The sequence below is a fragment of the Adiantum capillus-veneris genome, chromosome 2, assembly GCF_014529385.1.
Source record: "Adiantum capillus-veneris isolate H3 chromosome 2, ASM1452938v2, whole genome shotgun sequence".
In the NCBI taxonomy this organism is placed as follows: domain Eukaryota; kingdom Viridiplantae; phylum Streptophyta; class Polypodiopsida; order Polypodiales; family Pteridaceae; genus Adiantum; species Adiantum capillus-veneris.
In genome coordinates, this window is record NC_140932.1 from 94246663 (window position 1) to 94257005 (window position 10343).

The 10343-nt window shown below is 40.4% G+C and overlaps 1 pseudogene; it reads right to left on the minus strand.

Annotated features, from left to right (window-relative positions):
* Positions 1 to 5340: 5340 nt before the first annotated feature.
* On the minus strand, positions 5341 to 7234 carry LOC147463210 (pentatricopeptide repeat-containing protein At5g16860-like; annotated as a pseudogene).
* Positions 7235 to 10343: the final 3109 nt, after the last annotated feature.

Genomic DNA, 10343 nt, shown 5'->3' on the forward strand with positions numbered 1-10343 from the left:
TATGCAACAAGAAATTGATTCTATTCATAAGAATCATACATGGGATCTAGTGTACTTGCCTACAGGTAAAAAGCCTATTGGTACAAAGTGGGTTTTTAAGGTAAAAAGGAAACAAGATGGTACTGTTGATAGATACAAAGCAAGGCTTGTGGCAAAAGGCTATGCGCAACAGAAAGGCATAGATTATGATGAAACCTTTGCTCCTACTTCTCATGCGTCCACAGTTAGATCACTAGTTGCAATTGCTGCTCATCATGGTTGGAAAGTGCATCAGTTGGATATCAAAACTGCTTTTTTGAATGGTGATTTGCAGGAAGAAGTTTATGTAAGTCAACCAAGTGGTTTTGTTGTAAAAGGTCAAGAGAAAAAGGTATGTAGATTGCGTAAAGCTTTGTATGGTCTCAAACAGGCTCTAAGAGCATGGTATGAGAAGATACATACTTATTTGATTGGCCAGGGATTTTAGAATAGTCCAACAGAAAGTACTTTGTATGTCAAAAAGAGAGATGGAGTTCTCATTATGCTAACACTTTATGTGGATGATATGCTTCTTACAGGCAATACTGCAGATGAAATTGAAGCGTTTAAAGATGCTTTGAGAAAAACCTTTGAGATGTCTGATCTTGGTTTGCTACATTATTACTTGGGTATTCAGTTTGTGCAATCAGAGGATGGCATATACATGTTGCAGGCAAAATATTTGCATAAAATTTTGGACAAGTTTGGTATGCAAAATTGTAAGCCAATCTCTACACCCGTAGAAACTGGATCAAAGTTGAGCATGCATGATGTTGGACAACCTTTTGATGTACATACTTATGCAGCAGCGGTTGGTTGCTTGATATATTTGGCAGGCAACACTCGTCTAGACATTCAATTTGGGGTTTCACAAGCAAGAAGATTTATGCACAGCCCAGGTATGCATCATTGGCAGGCTGTGAAGCGCATACTTCGTTACCTTTCAGGTACCCCTAATCTTGCCATGTTCTTTCCAAGGGGGGATATGTATGGAAAGCACAATTCTATGCAGCTTCTTGGTTACAGCGATTCAGATTGGGCTGGTGATTTTGACACACGACATTCCATAAGTGGCAATTGTTTTTTCTTGGGAAATGCATGTATATCTTGGCTAAGCAAGAAGCAACCCACGGTGGCTACATCAACTTGTGAAGCTGAGTACAGGGCAACTTTCACGGCAACATTTGATTGTGTATGGATACGCAGGTTATTGGGAGATCTTTGTGAGTGTCAACATGCACCCACTACCATTTTCACTGACAGTCAGAGTGCTATGGCAGTTGCAAGGAATCCAGTATTTCATGCAAGAACAAAGCACATAGAGGTTCACTACCACTATGTCAGGGACAGGCTACATGCAGGGGAGATCACACTAACTTACTGTCCTACACAGGATAACATTGCAGATCTATTTACAAAGGCGTTATCACGAGAAAAGTTTAAAGCTTTCCGAAAAGCTTTGGGCTTACTCTCATACACATGATGATCTGCTACCTTGTACGGATTCACACTATCACTAGAGGGGGGATTTGTAGACATGTAGTAGTGTTAGTGTGTATACGCGCTTCACTAGGGGCACTTTTCTCCCACTGGGTTTTTCCCCCTGGACATCTGGTGTGAAAGGACACCTTATTACTTAGGGTTTCATATAAGCTTTGTAGCTCTGAGTTTGTATACTCTATTATTCTAATACAGAGAGATAAACTATAGAGATCTCGTACGCAAGCTCTGTGTCTTCTCCTTCTCCATCTTCTTCCTACTCTGAGTTGCTGTCTTCCTTCTGTTTCCTGTTTCATCATCTTCAACACGAGAGTACCCTTCAACCTTCAGTAGGTTTTCAAAAGATTATCTCGTAATCAAAAACATAGTGAGTACCCTACATAACTGTGTGTGAAACCCCTCTATGTAAAGGTTTTTCTTTTCTTGCTGCTGCAGGAGGCAGCATCGTCGTTGAAGGCGATGGGAGTCCACAACCGGTACTTTATAACGAGTACAGACTCTGCGGACATTGACATATTGCCGTCTTGTTTTTTTGAAGACCCCGATGATAATGAGTATTTAAATATGGATACATTTTTTAATCTTTTAAGCTTTTATTTTTTTTAAGTTCAAGTTTCCTAGATGCATGTAACTCCATGGGCCGTGTGTTTCCCTCTTTCTAGGACCTTAAAAGTGTAAGCTATAAGGTATTCATTACAAAATGCATTTATTATTTAATTTTTGCAATAAATGTGACCCACTCATGGTCATACATTGTGCACTAATTATTTATCTTATATGGAACTGCAAAAGGCTTTTTGTAACTAGGTCAATTTTGGCATTGTTGCATCAATACATATTAATGATGACTAGTGCACGTGCAGATCTTAATGCTAACTTGAAGGATGGTCCAAACATCAGCTAACTCTAGGTATTCATGACTTGTTAGGGGAACCCACAACACTAAAGACCATGGGGTCTTTAATGAAGATCCGTCGTGGGATCTACGATTGCCAATTGTATGCACAAATATCTAGGAGGATGGATGGAAAAAGCGCACAAGCTGCCCCCCCCCCCCCCCCGATTCGAACTCAACACATGGGTTGTGCTAGTGCAATGGCCTTACTACGTAGACACATGGCTTTTGGTGTCCCTAATGCCCGAACAAAAACCTATAAAGTGACCTCTACAAGCAAAAGTAAACTAGGGCACAAAAAGTAAACTCGGATATGCCCATTTAAAATCGAACGGCCGAGTTTACCTCACATCTTGCACGTGCAGTTGACGGTTGTAGATCCCATCACATGGTCTTCATGAAAGACCGCGTGATCTTTAGTGTTGAGGAACCCATAATTAACCTACAAGCTGAGTCTCTGGAGATATTAATCGACTTATCTCGATCATAAATTCCAAAGAAGAATTATCATTTCCAAAAGAAAACGTCAAATGTCTACAAGATAAGTATTCAGAAAGGGGGTACCAATTTTTGTGGATGTGGATCTTGAGCTAGACATAGATACCCATTTATCAAGATTTGTGACACATGCATTAGAGGCCACAAGAAAACATCTTCTCATACGACTAAAAATAGAGGTGTCGAGTTGAGCAAAGAACACAAATCTACCCTTATGACAATTCTTGGTTTTTTTCTATGACTAACTTTGCAATTTCTTGGCAAATCAAAACAATAATCAACAACCCGAAAATAATCCTATTTTGACATAATAGAGAAAAAAGAAAAGCATCGGCTTTCACCATTAAAATCATAGTAACACGGAATGGCCGTTTTCAGGTCTCCGTTCCCCGTTCCCATTCTAAGTTCCCATTCCGAATGCCCGTTCCGTGTTTAAAACGTGAGTACCTGTAAAACAGGGAATGGCATTTTGTGGCAGTTGTCGTTCCGCGTTCCGCGTTCCAGTTTCCCGTTCCTGGTAACTATGATTAAAATACTCTAAAGTATGAGACCAACCATAACTGAACACGCAAAGCAAGACAAGTTTTCCTAAGGTAATTTGCAATAATGGCAAAAACTATTTTTTTCTCAATATTAACTACTCATGTATACAATGGGATACATATCAAAATAATCTACCTACCTTATAAATATGTATAGGGCTAATGTATGTGCTTGATACAACCCAAATTCCATGTCTATTCCTATCCATATTTTGCAAAGCAGTTATTTTTTCATCTTAGCAACTCTCAATGCTTCTTGAAACAACTTGACTTGTGCCAAAGCACGGATATGCATGAACTTACGAGCTTGAAGAGACTCCAATCCATGTATAACACTTATCACAAGAAGATTTAGAAATTTTCTCATGTAGGAAAACGGAGTCTTTCTCAGTGTTTTTCATACTATGCATAACATCATGAGCTTCTGCTCGAGAGGCACCGCATACCTAGCCAGGTACGATTGGGGGCAGGGGACCGCTGGCCCCCCCACCGGGCCGGCGGTCCCCTGCCCCCAATCGTACCTAGCTAGGTCTGCGGCACCTCCCTCACAGAAGCTCATGATGTTGAGGGAAGTCACAATGTGGGAAATATTGTGAGATTTTGTCCAAAACTTCTTGTGTATAGAGGTGCTTACGCATAAAGTATGCAAGCCATTTACTTTGTTGTTTTTTTACGTCTGCAAATACAATAACTTGAATTCTCTTAGGCAAGGATTGTGCATTTAGCTTTATTGCCACACTCTACTAGGTAAGTTATGTTTAAGTGCTTAGCCAAGAGTTGCTCGGGCTTGCTTTAGCTCGAAAAATTTTGCTTAGAGTTTGGATTTCCTCAGGGCAAGGATTTTGTTATTGTGCAAAGTTCATGGGGGAATCTGTCCCTCTTGTATTGGTGTCTGCCATTTCTAAATTAATGGACTTACACATTTTTGCTTACATGCAAACTAGTTTTTGGTATAAAGTGGACACCAAACTCATCAATCATCATATCATCCAATACTTTCTTGACAATAATCACTGATTACTCAATAATGACTGATCATCAAACAACGGTTGATAATCATATCATCCAATAGTTTCTTGACAAATATCACTGATTACTCAATAATGGTTGGTCATCAAACAATGGTTGATAATATAGAAATCCTATCTTGAGGTGGCACCAACCAAAGCTACCACGTCAACATCAATCGGTGCATTTTCTTGCCTGTAAAGATTGTCAAGCTCTTCTTTTCCTTCATCTTAACCTTTGTCGATCGATCTTTTATCTTCTGGCAATTGCTCGCTTAGAAGAAGACTTTGAAATTCGTAAGGACAAATGGCTCACATAAACAAATGTGACAATGGCCATTATTCCCCTATTTCCTCTTAACTAGGCATCTTTCTCCTGATTATCACTTAACCATTTTGCACATGAACCACTGTTGATTATTGAAGAACCAAATCATGAACACAAAGCAAGAATAGTAGCTCTAAATTTTTAAAATCCATTTTTTCTACAGCATTGGACCCTTATAACCACAACATGACTTCCGCAGAGAATTTACTCAACTTTTTGCCAGTTGAAGAATTTATATCTACACATGTACATAAACAAACCCTATATTGGGACCAAATGCATGTTCTAGGGCCAGTGGTGACGCTAGTCATTCAAAAAACTATTTTTTCAGGGACTAGCTCTATCATGCTGGTGGCACCGCAATTATAGCATAACAAGAACAATTTTCTTGGCAATATGGCTTCACTCGGGACAACTAATGCTCTTAAAAATAAGGGTTTACAAGTTATCTACATTGCTCGCTGCAAGGGTGCTAGCCCCTCTATTGAGAAGACCCAATGCATCTTACTAATAGCTACCTTTAAGGGATGAAACAAATGGAAGAGGAAGGGCTTAGCGGGTGCTTACTGCAAATATTGAGTCCAATGAAGGCATGTATCCCCCTTGTAACATGAGTTCTTTGAGCCGTTTCTTCTTAGAACAGGGCTTCTCTTCTACTGGATAGCTCAAATCACCGACCAGGAAAATGATGCACGTGATTGTTAACCTTTATGAACGCCATGCCAGGTTTCTTTTGCGCACCAACAGATTTCCTCCTCTCTTCCAGTTAGATGGCTTCTCCCCACTCACATGCATCTGTGCATAACTGTGACATGAGCACATAACTTGCGGAGTCACTCTCATCCAAGGTTGTAATCTTGTTGAAGCATTGCTTTCCAAGCTCAAAACTGCCATGTGTCCTGCAGTGACTGAGCAAAGATCTCCAACCTGTATCAGACTGCAACAATGGTATCTGCTGTTGGATCGTATAGCTTCATCCAAGCGCCCTGCACGCCCTAAGATATCAAGCATACAAGTCAAATGATTATGAGAAGGCTTGATTCCATGGGCTGTATCCATAGACTCTAAATGGTCAAAAGCTTGTTCTACTAGAGCTTCCTGGCCACATGCTGATAGAAGACAGACAAAGGTCACTGCATCCGGCATGAATCCTTCAGTTTTCATTGATTCGACAAGACCCCAAGATTCCTTGCAGTCCCTACATAGAGCATAACCAGAAAACATGGCATTCCAGATCACGATATTAGGCTGCAGCACTGCTTCACACACAGTTAAGGCATCCTTTAGCCTATGCTACTTACAATACATATCAATCAAGGCACTTCCAACATAGACATCTGACTCATAACCCCCTTCCAGAATGAAACAATGCACCTGTTTTCCATGATCCAAAGCTCCTATTGATGTGCATGCTTTGACAATGCTCACAAACGTATACTTATCGGGCTTCAGGTCCAACTCCTGCATTTGTGCAAAAAGCTGAAAAGCCAAATGCCCATAACCATGCTGTGTATACACTGCAATCATCACATTCCATGTCACAAGATCTCTGAGCTTTAAGCCATCGAATACATGGCGGGCACCCTCAAGGTTTCCAAATTTAGCGTACATATCGATGAGGCTGCTTCCGACAACATGATCAAATCTAAAGTCAGTTTCAAAGATTTGAACATGCACAGTTTGGCCTTGATTAAGAGACGCCATGCCATAACACAAATGCATCACAGTAACAAATGTGGCCTGATCAGGACAAACACCCACCATGAGCATCGTCCTGAACAACATGAATGCTTCATCATGCTTTCCAAGACGAGCATATGCACCGATCAGGGAATTCCACGTGGCACAATCTGGTTCAAAATCTGCCTCTTGCATCTGTTTGAAAAGGAGCAATCATGACATTCCATGTGACCACATCTCGTCCGTGTGTGGAGGAGAAGATATTAGAACCATCCTCAAGATCCCCACACTTGCCATAAACATCCAACAAGGTGTTGATGAGAATGATCTTAGACTCAAGCCCACCTTCAATTGCATGGCTATGAATTAGCTTGCAAAATAGCAGATTCGTGGTCTTTGCACAGGCCTTCAAGATGGAAACAAAAACATACTTATTAGGCAAAGCATCCGATAGCTGCATTTGAAAGTAAAGATCAAAGGCCTAGTAGGGGTGTCCGAGATGGGCATGTGCTGAAATAATTGCACACCACACAAAAGCACTTGGGTTTTCCAGAGTTCTGAAGACTTGTCGGGCTTCTGGTAAGCTTTTGAAGAAGGTGAACATGCGGATGAGGTGGGCTGCCAGGAAAGGGTCGTTTGCCAACCCATGGCCATGGATGAGTTCATGCACTTTCCTGCCGCTTGCAAGGGACCTGCACTGTTGTAGCAATTTATACAAACTCTTTATAGTGGCTTCAGCAGCACCTCGCAAGGGCGCATAGCACATCTAGAAAGACGTAAATTTTTGAAACTTAGGCTAGCTCTTTCAGACGGCAAGTAAAAGCCCTTAACACAAGTGCCTCAGGGTTTTAAAGGACCCTCGCGTGACTCGCCCTCAGGACTAAGTAACACCTATCTTTAAGAGGGGGAGGCAATGGGATCAAAGACGGAGAAGCTCACGCGCGAAAGCCGCAGCCCCAAAAATCAAATCAAAAACTAAACCTGGACACGCACTAAACCTGGACAGCCTGGGAAATGCATTTTATTTTATAATATAATGTTGTAAAAAGGGTTGTGAGTACACAATGCGTGCGCGGGTGAAGTGGTTCGCTTATGTGACCCTAAACTCGGATGGCCAGGCCTTGGGTTCAAATCGCTCCACCGCGCCTCGTTTTTCCCGCTGTCCATGTTTAATGCGCCTCGAATTTTTGACGGCGCGCCTCGTTTTTCCCGCTGGCCAGGTTTAGTGCGCGTCGAGATTCCGCCCCGTAGCCCCGATCGTCGATCCCATTACTCCACCCCGCATTTAATATGGGTGTCACTTAGTCCCAAGGCTCGCCCAAGGGCGGAGAATTGATCGCGCAGATCTCAAGGAGATTGGATGTCAGACAAAATTTCCACGTGGTCAGTCATCCCACGGCTTCAAATCGGAAACTTGGGTTGTGGCAACCCAATGCCATATCCATCCCTCATCACTATATCACAAGTGCATGGTCAAATGGGATCAATGGTGGAGGAGGAAAACGCGGGGCGCGTCATTCATGGACCGTCAGATCTGAGGTTGCCCCGAATTTACTAATCAAACCACATTTACAATATGACATACTCGAATCCCCTATATTTCAACGTACGCATGATGGCGTAGTGGTTAGTGCACATGGCTCGTGATGGGGAGGTCAGGGGTTCAAGACCTATATGGCGTGCGGATTGACCCGAATTTTCCAAATGCCTCGAATTTACAAATGTGCATTTGACAGCCCAAATCACCTCAGCCGTTGATCCCATTTGAGCATGCTCGTGCGAGATAGTGTGGAGGATATCCATCCGCCAGCATGCTTTTTAATTTGGTGTCCCCAATGCCTAAACAAAAACCTCTAAAATAAAACTCTACAGCTAGAAGTAACTAGAAAAAAAAAACTCAGATACGCCCCTTAAAAATTGGATGGCCGAGGTTACATCGCATCTCGCGTCCTTACTTTGCTATCCGAGCTTCATTAACTACCCCGCAAATCACACTGCACACACAATGCGCTGTGTTTGTCAGAGCCAAAAGGCATGCCGACTAGGTAATATTTCGTGAATCAACGTGACAAGTAGGCATGGGCTGGAGCTTGTCTTCTGCATTGTGTTACTATATATATATATATATATATATATATATATATATATATATAGACTCTTTCATTTCACATTTTGTAGAATCTTCAAGGATTCCTTCAGGTGATCCCCCCTCCTATGAAGCTAAATTTCATTCAAAAGCTCTTGAGAATCGGGTTCGAACATGAGCGCATACATCGATGCCTTTGTACGCATTGCACTAACCACTTGTCCACTAGTTGGTGTTGCAAACTTTATGCACCTTCTCCCTTTTAAAAAAGAGGCGTTGCTCTGCAACACTTGTATGTTCCTATTGCCCTGCAACGTTGTCTTTGTTTTTACCAAGTTCCACCTACGCACCTCCTGTCACCTACAGTACATGACCTACCCTCTTGTCTATCACTATTACAGCCTGCCACAATGTGGCACTTCTTGCATCTATTTTGTCCTCGATCGATGGTTGCTCTTTGCCTCTGATTTTACTCTTCAATCATCCAAGGCATCTTCCAATATTTCCCTTAATAGCTACTTTTCCAATATCGAATCCACCTACTAGTCCTTAAGTCCCCTTTATATATATGCATTGAATATGTACTTTGGAATTGTAGTCTCTGTGTATCGTGCTTCCATTCTTCTCTTCTTTTGTTTCTCAACATGGTATCAAACTGTGTTGACTTTCCTTCACAAAAATATAGATTTTTTGGTCTTTTGCGGCTTTGTGTAGCGCGTGCATATGAAAATTGTGTAATTCAGCAAAACATAAAATCGTCATAACTTTCTTCTTGAAACTAAATGGTTATAACTTTTTGCTTGAAACTCCGATTTTAGGGTTTGAAGAGTAGCTCATAAGGTTTTGGGGCATTTCAAAATGGTTCCTCGTAATAGATAAATTCTACATCAATATTAATTCACAAAGAATTGGTAATTGTATTCTATACATTCTGAAGCAAAATGATCAAAAGGTAAGAGTTATTATGTTTTGGAATTCATATATATTGAAAGTTTTGTAGTAAATTTTTCTTTTTCTTTTTATGCATTATATAAAATTTGCTTTTCATATAAGAAATTAAATCAAGAGTTAATCATAATGAATTTATATCACCTTCAATCAAATTTACATGTAAATACTGAATGAATTGACTTATCTTTGTATCTACTCTTTATGTGTATCACATGCAATTAAATGCATATACAAAAATAAAACCAATCTTAGATCGCATTAGATCTTTAAGTTTCTGATTTATTCGATTACAAATGATTTTATGTAAAAATCACATTACAAAATTTTTGTCGGATGTACTAAGAGTTTCATAATGTTGTTGTAGAGAGGATTGCATCCATTGTATTGTATTACATAGAGATTTAATGTATAATGTTAAATTTAACAAAAGTGATTTGCATCCATCATAGATATTGAAGGGTTATGGTTTGGATGATTCATAAGGGCATAATGATTGCACATTGAAGAATTATAGTTTTGATAATTTGTTTTATATTCGACAATTGGTGTCAAAAGATTATGTTTTGATTATTCTTTGTATGTAGTTTTGATTATTCATTATATCATATTTTTCAGTGCATGTTAAAGCATTATGCTTTGATGATTCATACTATTGTTAGGCTCTACAAATGGTGGTCTAGCCTACGAGCAAACGGTGAAGCTCCACGAACGTGGAAAGCTTTAAGAGCTTCCATCATGAAGCAGTTTTTGGCTACCGATGCCAAAGACAAAGTACTCACTGAATGGCGAAGCTTGAAGCTCTCTCCCTACAAATCTATTCACAAATATGTAGACAAGT